General features: G+C 32.2%; 1 long non-coding RNA gene across 1 annotated transcript; it reads left to right on the forward strand.

Annotated features, from left to right (window-relative positions):
- Positions 1–6,278: 6,278 nt before the first annotated feature.
- On the forward strand, positions 6,279–6,706 carry LOC149165783 (uncharacterized). Its single transcript, XR_016260350.1, has 2 exons — positions 6,279–6,316; positions 6,411–6,706. It is a non-coding gene; the product is annotated as an uncharacterized LOC149165783 (long non-coding RNA).
- Positions 6,707–10,577: the final 3,871 nt, after the last annotated feature.

The following is a 10,577-nucleotide window of genomic DNA, read 5'->3' on the forward strand; positions in this document are numbered from 1 at the left end:
AAAAAAGCATATTATTAGGTTGCTTTCCAATGAGGTGGTATTGTAGAGAAAGGAACATTGAGACAAAACTAGGAAGTAAATGGATAACTTTATAAAGCATAATCTACATAAATATGTCCAAGGATTATCAAGTTGAACCCAAATTGCCAAAGCATGTGACCTACAATACTCGGTCATGACCCTCGCACATTTCGAAACTCTATTAGCTTATATTTCATGATCTTAAGAAGGAATTTTGGTAGTGTAATGTCAATAATTTTCTTTTGTACCAAAAAATGCAGACATAATAACAAACTGAGATCCAATCAAGTCCAATTTGACAGAATTTCCATAAATATCAGACTAAAATGAGAAGAAATGTTGTGAGAGAAGAAATATTTCCAAAATTTTGGTGACTTAACATGATGTCAAACTAATAAAAAAAAGAACAAATTTGAAGATATCAAGCACAAATTTGTCTCCCTCCCCAAAAGCTAATGTATTTTAGACTAGGCATAAACCAGATATCATGACCAGAAATGGAAATAACCTCAATTTTAATAAACATGGAGTTTATGCCACAAGTCGTCCGAAAACACAGGATTCAAACGAGGAACTTCCAAAAGCCTCAATGTTTACTATGACTCATCAGATCATACCTATAATTCCAAAAAAAAACCTTCTACAAATCACTTCATTGTCTAACTTACTTAAAAATAGATTTAACTGTAAAGCTAACATGATAGCAAAACACAAGTCATGAATTCCTATAGTTGGATATGTTAAACCAAAGATGATATTCCCCAATCTTAATTCCTTTGGTGTATCTTTGCACCTTTAGGGGCAATTGCTAGTTATATTTCCATTATGTTATTTTTATTTTAAAAATCATTGAAACAAAAGCCACGTGGTGACATGTCACTAATTATTTGTATACGTGAATTGCGTGCCTATAATTTTTTAGTTTATTTGGTTGAAATGGTATGTGTGATACACCTTGAATGGAGTCAAGTGTCTTATCCAAAATACAAAAATGTCTCATAAATCAATTTTTTATCTAGCTTGGTGGATGATTAGAAATATAATTCAATATATTTTAATTTAATTTTTCATTATTAGTTTTTATTCCTCAGATTTATAATTTAACTAATTAAAAAGATACACTAGATTAATAATTAAAGATGATATTGAATAAACTTTCACTTAACTTAACGGCGGAGGAAAACCCTAAGATATGGCTATCGCTACAACTCGCATCCAGAGATCGAAGACCTGCTCTGCAAAATCCCCAAATCTAGTGATTCGGTGCACAGATGTTTCTCCCACAGCTAAAGAAAAAGAGACCGATGACAGGAAACCGCTCTGAAACTATAGTCCGACAACAAATGGGGCTGATTTTAATTTCCGAAGCAACAGGCCAAGGATTCAACCATGGATCTCTGGCTCTGTCTCAACCCAATGCCGCGGCTGGAATGCTCCATATTTCATCTCTGCCGAAAGCAAGCAGCGGATCTGCTTCTCGATCTCGCCAGATATGCTTGCAGAGGTATTAAGGTTAGCAGTACACAACAAATGCGCCCCTCATCCAGCTTTGGTCAATGCTCAAAGACTGGCGAATCTGGACAAGGATCTGTCTCTGTTTTTAAGTGACTGGTTTTTTCGCAAGAGAAATCCCCTCCCTATCATCGCCATGGTAGATCTGCTCTCGGACGCTCAAGAGGCCCTGGCACTGTGTCTAGGCACTTCTTAGATTCCTTTCAGATCCAAATTTCTCATCCTACTGGCAGAACCATCATGCAATGGGTCAGTTCTTCAGATTTGGTGCAGGATCTCAAACTGGATTTAGAAAGGAGGTTTGGGCTCCCTTCAAGCCTTCAGAGACTTCTTTTTCAAGGTAAACAACTTGAAGACCTTCTTCCCCTCTCTTATTACAACATTACCAGAAATAGCTCTTTGGTGTTAACCCTTCGTTTGAGAGGAGGTGCAGCGGGACAATCATTCTCTACTCCTCCTTTCTCTTACAAAGATGCAGTAGATTTTGAGAACCCCAAACCCCCAGAAGCCCTTAAACCTAGGCCTTTTTTGGTTGACAAGATAGAGGAAGTTCCCTCTGTTGAAATCACCCATGAAGGTCTTGCAAACCAGCTTCAAGAATTTGCAGAAAGAGCCATCATTTGCAGATTTAACGGACTGTGGCCGCGATCTCAGGACCTCTATGCATGGATCCATGAAAATTGGACTCATCATTGTAAGATCAGTTTCTGCTCAAAAGGATACTTCATAGTTCTATTTGAGAACAGTAAGCATTATGAAAAGGCTTTAGAAGAAGGCCCTTGGTTCATGGGAACTGCAGGGCTCTTCTTGACTCCTTGGTTCCCAGATTTTGATCCAGCAACCGCTGTCATTACCAGGACACCTGTATGGATCAGGCTTCCAAACTTACCTGCCCACTTATGGCATTGGGCAGTCTATAAAGCGATAGGCAACACCTTGGGTAGTTTCCTTATGGGAGATTCCTGGCGGGAGAGTCAAGGTCTCTACACATATGCCAGAATATGTGTGGAGCTAGATTTGAGCAAAGGACTTCCAGAACAAATCAATCTCAAGATAAACGACTTTGTCTGGACCCAGACTCTGGATTACGAAAACACTGCATTCCGTTGCCGCCATTGCCACCATTCAGGGCATCTGCAGAACTCCTGCCCATCTCTGCCGGCAAAAAAGAATAAGGATAACCTCTCCAGGCCCAAGTCCAAACGATGGGCTCCTTGCTCTCTACCTCCAGTTGTGGATTCTGATTCCTCTAGCTCTGAAGATGAAGATAGCGATGCAGAATTGGATCAAGCCCCTCCTTCCGTGGTCCCTTCCACCGATGGTCTGGCACATTCCTCCGATTCAGCCATTGCCCAGAAGCGCGTTCATTTGACCTCCTCCTCTGATTTAGAAAAGGAGGGCCTCCCTGTGGAGATCCCCAATCTTCAAGTTGTTATTGCTCATTCACCCCAGGATGGTTGGGTTGAAGTCAAAAAAAGAAAAGGGAAAAAGCTTCGTGTTGAGGCTTCTGCCCATTCTGGGTAGAAGTCAGTGTTTTTGCTTCCAGCCTTTTGTTGGAGCTTCTTGCTTGTTTCACTCCTTCTCCGGAACCGAGGTTGATAGTCCTATCATTTCCGGTTGCCGGTTTTCTGTCTCTCTTGATTGTACCATATTTTTTATCAATAGAATTAGTCTAAATTCAGAAGAAAAAAATAAATAAATAAATAAATAAAATAAAAAATAAAATTATATATATATATATAAAAGATGATATTAAACAAAGTTGAAGGACTTGATTTTAACCCTCAATAATGGTTGCATTCCTAACCAATTTCGTTTATTATATAAAAGTATAATTGAAATAATATTTTAAGAAAATTATTTAAATTTCGTTTATTATCTAAAAATATTGTTTTATATTATAAAATTAAATAATATATATTTTTTCTTTTTTCAAACAAAAATATAATATATTATTTTTAAAACTAGATAGTTATTTTTGCCCATTTTCTTCTTAGATCACTAAACATATGGGTAATTAGACTGAAGTACTTTTAGAACGTTGATTAACCAGAACAACTAAGTATTCAATTTCGAGATAATTTGTGAAAATTATATAATTATATATATAGAAATATAGACAAATGAATAAATTTTTTTATTTAAATTTTAATAAAATCTATAAATTGCTTTAGAAATTTTATAAATTAAATAATAATTTTTAATAATATAAGTGTTAATAATAAAGTAAAACAAAATCACTGTATTGTATTTTGTTATAGTGTATATTAAAATATTATATACTTACATTTTTTATTAAATTTTAAGGCCATTCTAGATTAGACATTTAATTAGTGCACAAATATTAGGAAATGAACATAATTATATTTTGTATTATTTTAAATTGTCTCTTCATTATTTGTTTTAATAAAAACAATATCTACTACAATTTCAATACAACTTAGCTATTAAAATATAAAATAAGATAATCAAATTAATATATCAACAATATTAAAATATAACATATCATGAGGCCCTTTCTAATAAACTAAACTTTCAATTCTACTATATTAATATGATTTCAAACATGCATCTTATTAAATTATGTTTTGGTACTACCTAGACTATCTCTCAAACATTATTCAATAACAAATTCATCATAGAATTAATCTATTTTTACTCAAATATAAATCTTAAAAATAAATTCTAGAAAATAATGAAACCAGAAGTTTAAATATTACAACGATTTTATAACTTTTAATCTTTTTCATTATAACGTTTTTCAATATTGTAAATTAAAAAAAAAATGTATAATTCTTGTGACTTGTATATTCAAATTAAAAATAATTCAAAAATATTTAGAATAAACCATTATCTAAAATTTATAATTTAAAAAAAAATATTTAAAATAGCCACCATTTTCTTTAGCATAGTTTACCATTAACAATATGACATAGATTTCCACATTCCGTCAACATAATTACCCTTCAATTAAAAAACCACAAATAACTTTGGTATTTTAGTTTTTTTTTCATATTTCAATCATTATATATAAAGATAACATTTTGAATAATATTTAACAAAAAATATTATATAATAATAACAATAATAATCCAACTATTTTAATATTGAAATTATATATTTATTTTTGAAAATATGTATTTTATTATTTTATTTTTTAATATAATAATTAGAATATTTATTTTATTACTTGATCAAAATATTATAATAAATATTGAAAAAATGTATATCTATTTTTATCATTAGATCAAAATACTATAATAATCATTAATATATATATATATATATATATATATATATATTAAATATATATGAATGATAGTTTAATAAAATAAATATAATTTAGAAATAGAAAATAATATGAATGATTCAAATTCATAAATAATGAAAGCTTTTGAGAAATAAGAGTAGTGTGAGTGAAGAAAATTCACATCTATTTTTTTTTACTTAATATTGAATCATATTTGGATATCCACTCACAATTTTAACAAAGTCATTCCATCGAAAGCGTTGATAGCCTTATTTTGAAAAGGAAAACTCACAATTTTAACAAAGTCATTCCATCGAAAGCGTTGATAGCCTTATTAGTCCTTGCCTACGGCAGCGCAGGGACTATTAGCCGGTTGACTGACTATTAATTCATGCGTTGACCGTAAATTTGTACCGGTTATTTAGTATTTAACCAAAGTTTATGTTGGGCAGTTTCTGTGTAAAAAAATTTAGCCAAAGTTTTGTATTTACCCTCTTATTGCCCGCATCACTTGCCCCGATGTTAGTTTGGTGTGGGCAACTTAATTTATCCTAAGTTTCAAAATTGGCGTGTGGACCTTGCATGAACGCAGCACCCTTATACTTGTCATTGTTCACTGACACGATTGTTTACAGCTGTCGACATGTCTTTATTCCACCGCCCTCTATCTTCATTCAGGTTATCTATCTTCATTCAGGTTAGCAAACACATTTTTCATACATGCGCGCATGTTAGCAAATGTTTCAGGGGTTCCTGGCAATTAGGGCAGAATACAGAGACTTTGGGCACTATGGGATATTTTTCTCAGGGGAGTTTCTTAATTCAAGCACGGTCATTCATTTCACGACCACCCGAGTAATCCACATATCTGAGAGGTGATTTTCAATTGCCGAAATTGCAATCTTTTTTCATATTATGGTGCTGAATTTCGTCTTTTAATTACTGTTGCTTGTACATTGTTAATCCCCATGCCCCCAACAATGCAAGAGCCTAGTTTTGGATTCGTTATTCAAGGAAAAATTGTTTCTTCAGCTTTGTAATTTACAGGTAGCAGAGCCACAATTTTAAACTCAATTGTCAATTCTTTTTATCCTCTGCGCATAACCATAGCCAATGCTATTTTTACTGATTAGGGTTAGATCGTTACCATGCATACTTAATTAGGAAGTGTCATTTGATTATGCCTGCCAAAAGCATTTGGGTGTGCAGGCACGGGCTACTAAATTGGTTTATACCTATAAATTGTTATTCTTGCAATGTAGCTGCAGTAAGTTTTAAAAGTTGAAGTAAGGTTCCCTAAAAGTCCATAACGGACAAGCTCTACTTTCAGATTATTATCGGTGAAAACCTATCGACCATAACACAGATTTAATTTTGTAAAAGCAATTTTGGCTGGTGATGGGATATTTATAAAGGTTCGCATTCAAACATGGGTTTAGTGTGTGTCCTGTCTAGTTTGGTTGCAGATGCAAGCTGCGCTTCTGGGGAATTTAGTTGTTTACCTTGGCAATTGGCACTGATAGAACGTTCGTGGTATGATGATTTCATTTTACTTCATTGCTTGGTTTAATGCAACATTGATTGTTACCTTCCTATTCCTTGCCTGAAAATTACTGTTCTCTGGCAGTGGAACTAGACTTTAAAAATGTCGTCTGGAGGGTTCTTGAATGCTCAGTTATCCAAGAAGACATCCATTTTTGGGATGAAACTCTGGGTCCTGATTGGTTTGGCTGTTGGAACATTCATTTTCTTAATTCTCTTTATGTTATCTCTTTGGCTTGGTTCTCGGAGAAAGTCGAGGAGAATACTAGAAAAGCTGCCCATTAACCAGATCCCAAAAGTTTCAAAGGAGATAAAAGAAGTAAAGGTTGATAGAAAAGGGATTAACAATCCTCCCCAAGGTGATGCAATTAGCTTCACTAATCAGGGCAATTCCAGCAAGAAAAATTCAGACAAAGTTTTGGTGCCCGTGGGGGTAAAGGGTTTTTCTGATGCAAAGAAGAGTAGTCCAGGGGCAGCTAGTCTCTGTGAAGAGAGCCTTTACAGTTACTACAGAAATTTTATGTGGATCCTCATGAGTCATATTCAAAGAGGTTGGATCCACATAAAATTTCTTTAGTAACTGTAAAGGCTCTCTTCACAGAGACTAGCTGCCTCGCAGCCATCTTGTTAATCTTGATATAAAGTTCTTACCAGAAAATAAAAGTTCTTACCAGTGAATAATGTTCTGTACAAACTAAAGTTCAAAAGCACCAGTAAATAAAAGTTCTTACCAGTGAATAATGTTCTGTACAAACTAAAAGTTCAAAAGCTACAGGTGTAGGTTGCAACCTGTTTTTCACATACAGATTCCACAATAACCCATTAATTGATTCCAAGAAATAATCATCTATACTTTGGCATTGTATCGCTTTGTCACTGTCTCTGAATTTGCAACGCTTTGTCACTATCTCTGAATTTGCAAAGCTTTTCGGCATTTCCATCGTTCCAAATTTGTAGTTTTAGCCCTTCTAGCGTGTGGAGGTACATATGGTGTAATTCTAGAACTGCTGGAATCAGTTGAAGCTGGGTTGGAACTGCTTCCAAATTGGCCTGAATTATCTTTTCGGCAGGAGTGGACCAAAAGCATCTGGACTGTTGTATTCTTCAGCTGGGTTGTTTTATTCTCCAGCTGAACTCATGGATTCTCTAGATTTTATGCTCGAATTTTCTGGAGTGCTTCTCTAGCATTTTCCATGGACGAAAGGTAAAGTAACCCATCTCCTGTTTCAGGTGACATTTTATTGGGCTCATGGCAACAACAATGAAGTTGTTGATTCAGGCATTGATATCGTATTGTGTATTACAACTGTCAATGGTGGACACGGCTCATGCATGTTCGCCATATGTATAGAGTTACAACTCAGCGACCATCTTCTAAAACTTTTGATAGGATGTGTCCTTTTCACTCACGCAATACTTAACTCATGGGCCTCTGCATGATGGGTAGGGCGTTTGTTCTCCACTTCACAGTTTCTTTCTCCACGGAACCAAAAAGTGCCACGTCAACATCAAAGAGGTTGGATCCACGTAAAATTTCTGTAGTAACTGTAAAGGCTCTCTTTCTTTTGTTTCAGGTCGTGATGTTGCTTTAAAAACATATTAAAAGTGCCTCCGGGAGAACGATATCATTTCGAAACATATCATACAAAACTTATTCTCCTTGTTGACATTTATGGAATATAAATTTATTTAAAATATGTACAGTTGCTTAGAACTCTTAGTGAATAATAAATTCATGGATTCCATTAAACTCTTAGTAATGACAACGAGTGAGTGATATTAAATGAATTCTCGTTACTATAATATTATCACGTTGTTTATGCTATGGTACAATGTTGTTTTTTTGGTAATTTTAAAATTATTTTTATTTATTTATTTGTATAAATTTATAAAAGAGATAAATAATTATATATTAAGTATTTTTTTTCTTTTTGTATATAAATTTTTATACAAATTTTTAATTAGATTATTCTCCAGGATATAAGATAGAATATTCATTATGTAATAGACTAGTTGTCCCACTGCCATCTTGTTAGTTTTGATATAAACTTGACTCAACTCCCACCTTTCATGACTTTATACCTCACCCCCTAAAAAAATTCATAGTCAAAACTAAACTACGTGAAGTGCATGCAAAATGGAACCACAACTACGTGGAGTACATGCATAGTCTCTTATAGGCAGGGACTGCCGCTACGCAGTTGCACTTGTTTTGAAAAGGAAAACTAATTTTTAAAAAGAGAATAACACAAAGTTTCTTGCGCTTAATTTTAAAATTATTTATTATAAATAGCTTATAATTGAACTATTTATAGCCTTATCTTGCGCTTAATTTTAAAATTATTTATTATAAATAGCTTATAATTGAACTATTTATAGCCTTATTGTTAATGGAAGGAAGACTCTTTTCTAAAACTATTTTAAGAGGAGATATTATATTTAATTTTAATATTATTTTCTTGTAAATTTAATTTTAAGATTATTTTTATATAGACGTTTATTTTTTCAAATGTATATAAAGATATTATAATTTTAGATTGGATATTATATGAAATTATTGGGATAATCAAGGTGTCAGAAAGGATTTTGTTTTTTTTTTTCAAAAACAAAATTTAGGTTTTTATTTTTTTTTAATTAAAACATGTTTTTCCATTTTCACTAATTACTTTTTCAACACCTCTACATTAATTCAAAAACTATTTATAATAAAAATTAATATTAATATTTTTATTAAAATATTTTTTAAAATTATTATAGTAAATAAAATATAGAATATATTTGATTTATTTTTTTAAATAATTATTACAATTAATTTATTTATATTTATATAAAATTTTAGGGTTAGTACATAAATAAATGTTCAGAATTTTTAGTTAAAGTTGGGAGTAAAACTTGCTAAAAAGATACTTATGATCTATATATAAATAAGGAAGATATATAAATATCAAATAACTAAAAAAAATTGCCTTTATATTAAAATGATTTTCTTTTGGATGTTTTTTTTTAAACATAAGATTAACTTTTATGAATAAAGCCCTCAATCCAAAATTGAAAAAACTAATTAAATTAATTATTAGAAAATATGTTCAGAATAAGAATTTAATTTTAAGAATTTAAGAATTTAATTTTTTTCTTATAATTAAAATAAAGGAAAAAAATCTAATTTTCAGTTTAAATTAATGAAAAAAAAAATCTTTTTTTTTAATATCAAATCTCACAAAAACATCTTAAATTTAATAAAATCACAAATATTAATAATGTGAAATTATAAATATTAATAATTCATATTGTAAAATAAAATTATTAGAAGAATATTTAAAAATATCAAATTTATTTATGAGATTTAAGCCGAATTTTTTTTCTCATAAACTTGATATGGATCACATAAACCTCAATTCAAGAATCAAATTTATTATTAAAAATAAAAAAAAACTAACTAAATTTAAAATTTAATTCTACTCAAATAATATAATATAATAAAAATTAAAAAATATAAATGAACAATTTGGACAAATTTTTTTCCCAACGGGGACGAGATAATACGTGGACGCCTGCGATAGGATAATGTTCATGTTCTAAAAAGTCCTTATATTAAAGATATACAAAAATAACATTCATATGACGTCCTGCAAAATTCAACCATGATCATAAGCTAGAGGTTACACAGTAGAGGTTACGCACTAGAGAAAATTATATAAGAAGGAGGCCTCAGCCTATAGAGGAGAAATCAGAGGTCCTCTTGACGAATACATAGTGACATAATAGAAAAAATCAGGAGAAAGAATACACAGCGACATAATAGAAAAAATCAGGAGCAAGATAACATATGGAACTAAAAGAAAAATTACAGATAGAAGAGGGAGCACTGCAACATTATGGTCGTGAGAATAGCTAACTTGGAAGACGTGTGTTTCCCAGTTAGCATTCGGGTTGGTCTTCCTGGACCACGACACATGACCTGTGGTAATTTGCATCGTGTGGAAGAGGATGCATCATTGGGGCCAGTTGGTTGGATGAAGCTGTTTGTGCTGATTGGTGTTGGAGAGACGAGACCCGTTGACTATTCATGTGGTCGCTTCGATTACTGGAGGGGCCTAATCCAACTGCAGCTGCGTTTGAATCACTGAGAGTTTGGTGGCACTTTGGCAAGGGACTGTGATGCATGTCGAGTGGAATGTCAGCCTGAACTAGAGATAGCGAGAAGGAATCCATAACTGTGTCCATTAAGGGCGACATTGAGCCTTGAAGTTGC

This window comes from Pinus tabuliformis, chromosome 5_1 (genome assembly GCF_031772625.1).
Source record: "Pinus tabuliformis cultivar Carrire ecotype Pingquan chromosome 5_1, CPIR1, whole genome shotgun sequence".
NCBI lineage: Eukaryota > Viridiplantae > Streptophyta > Pinopsida > Pinales > Pinaceae > Pinus > Pinus tabuliformis.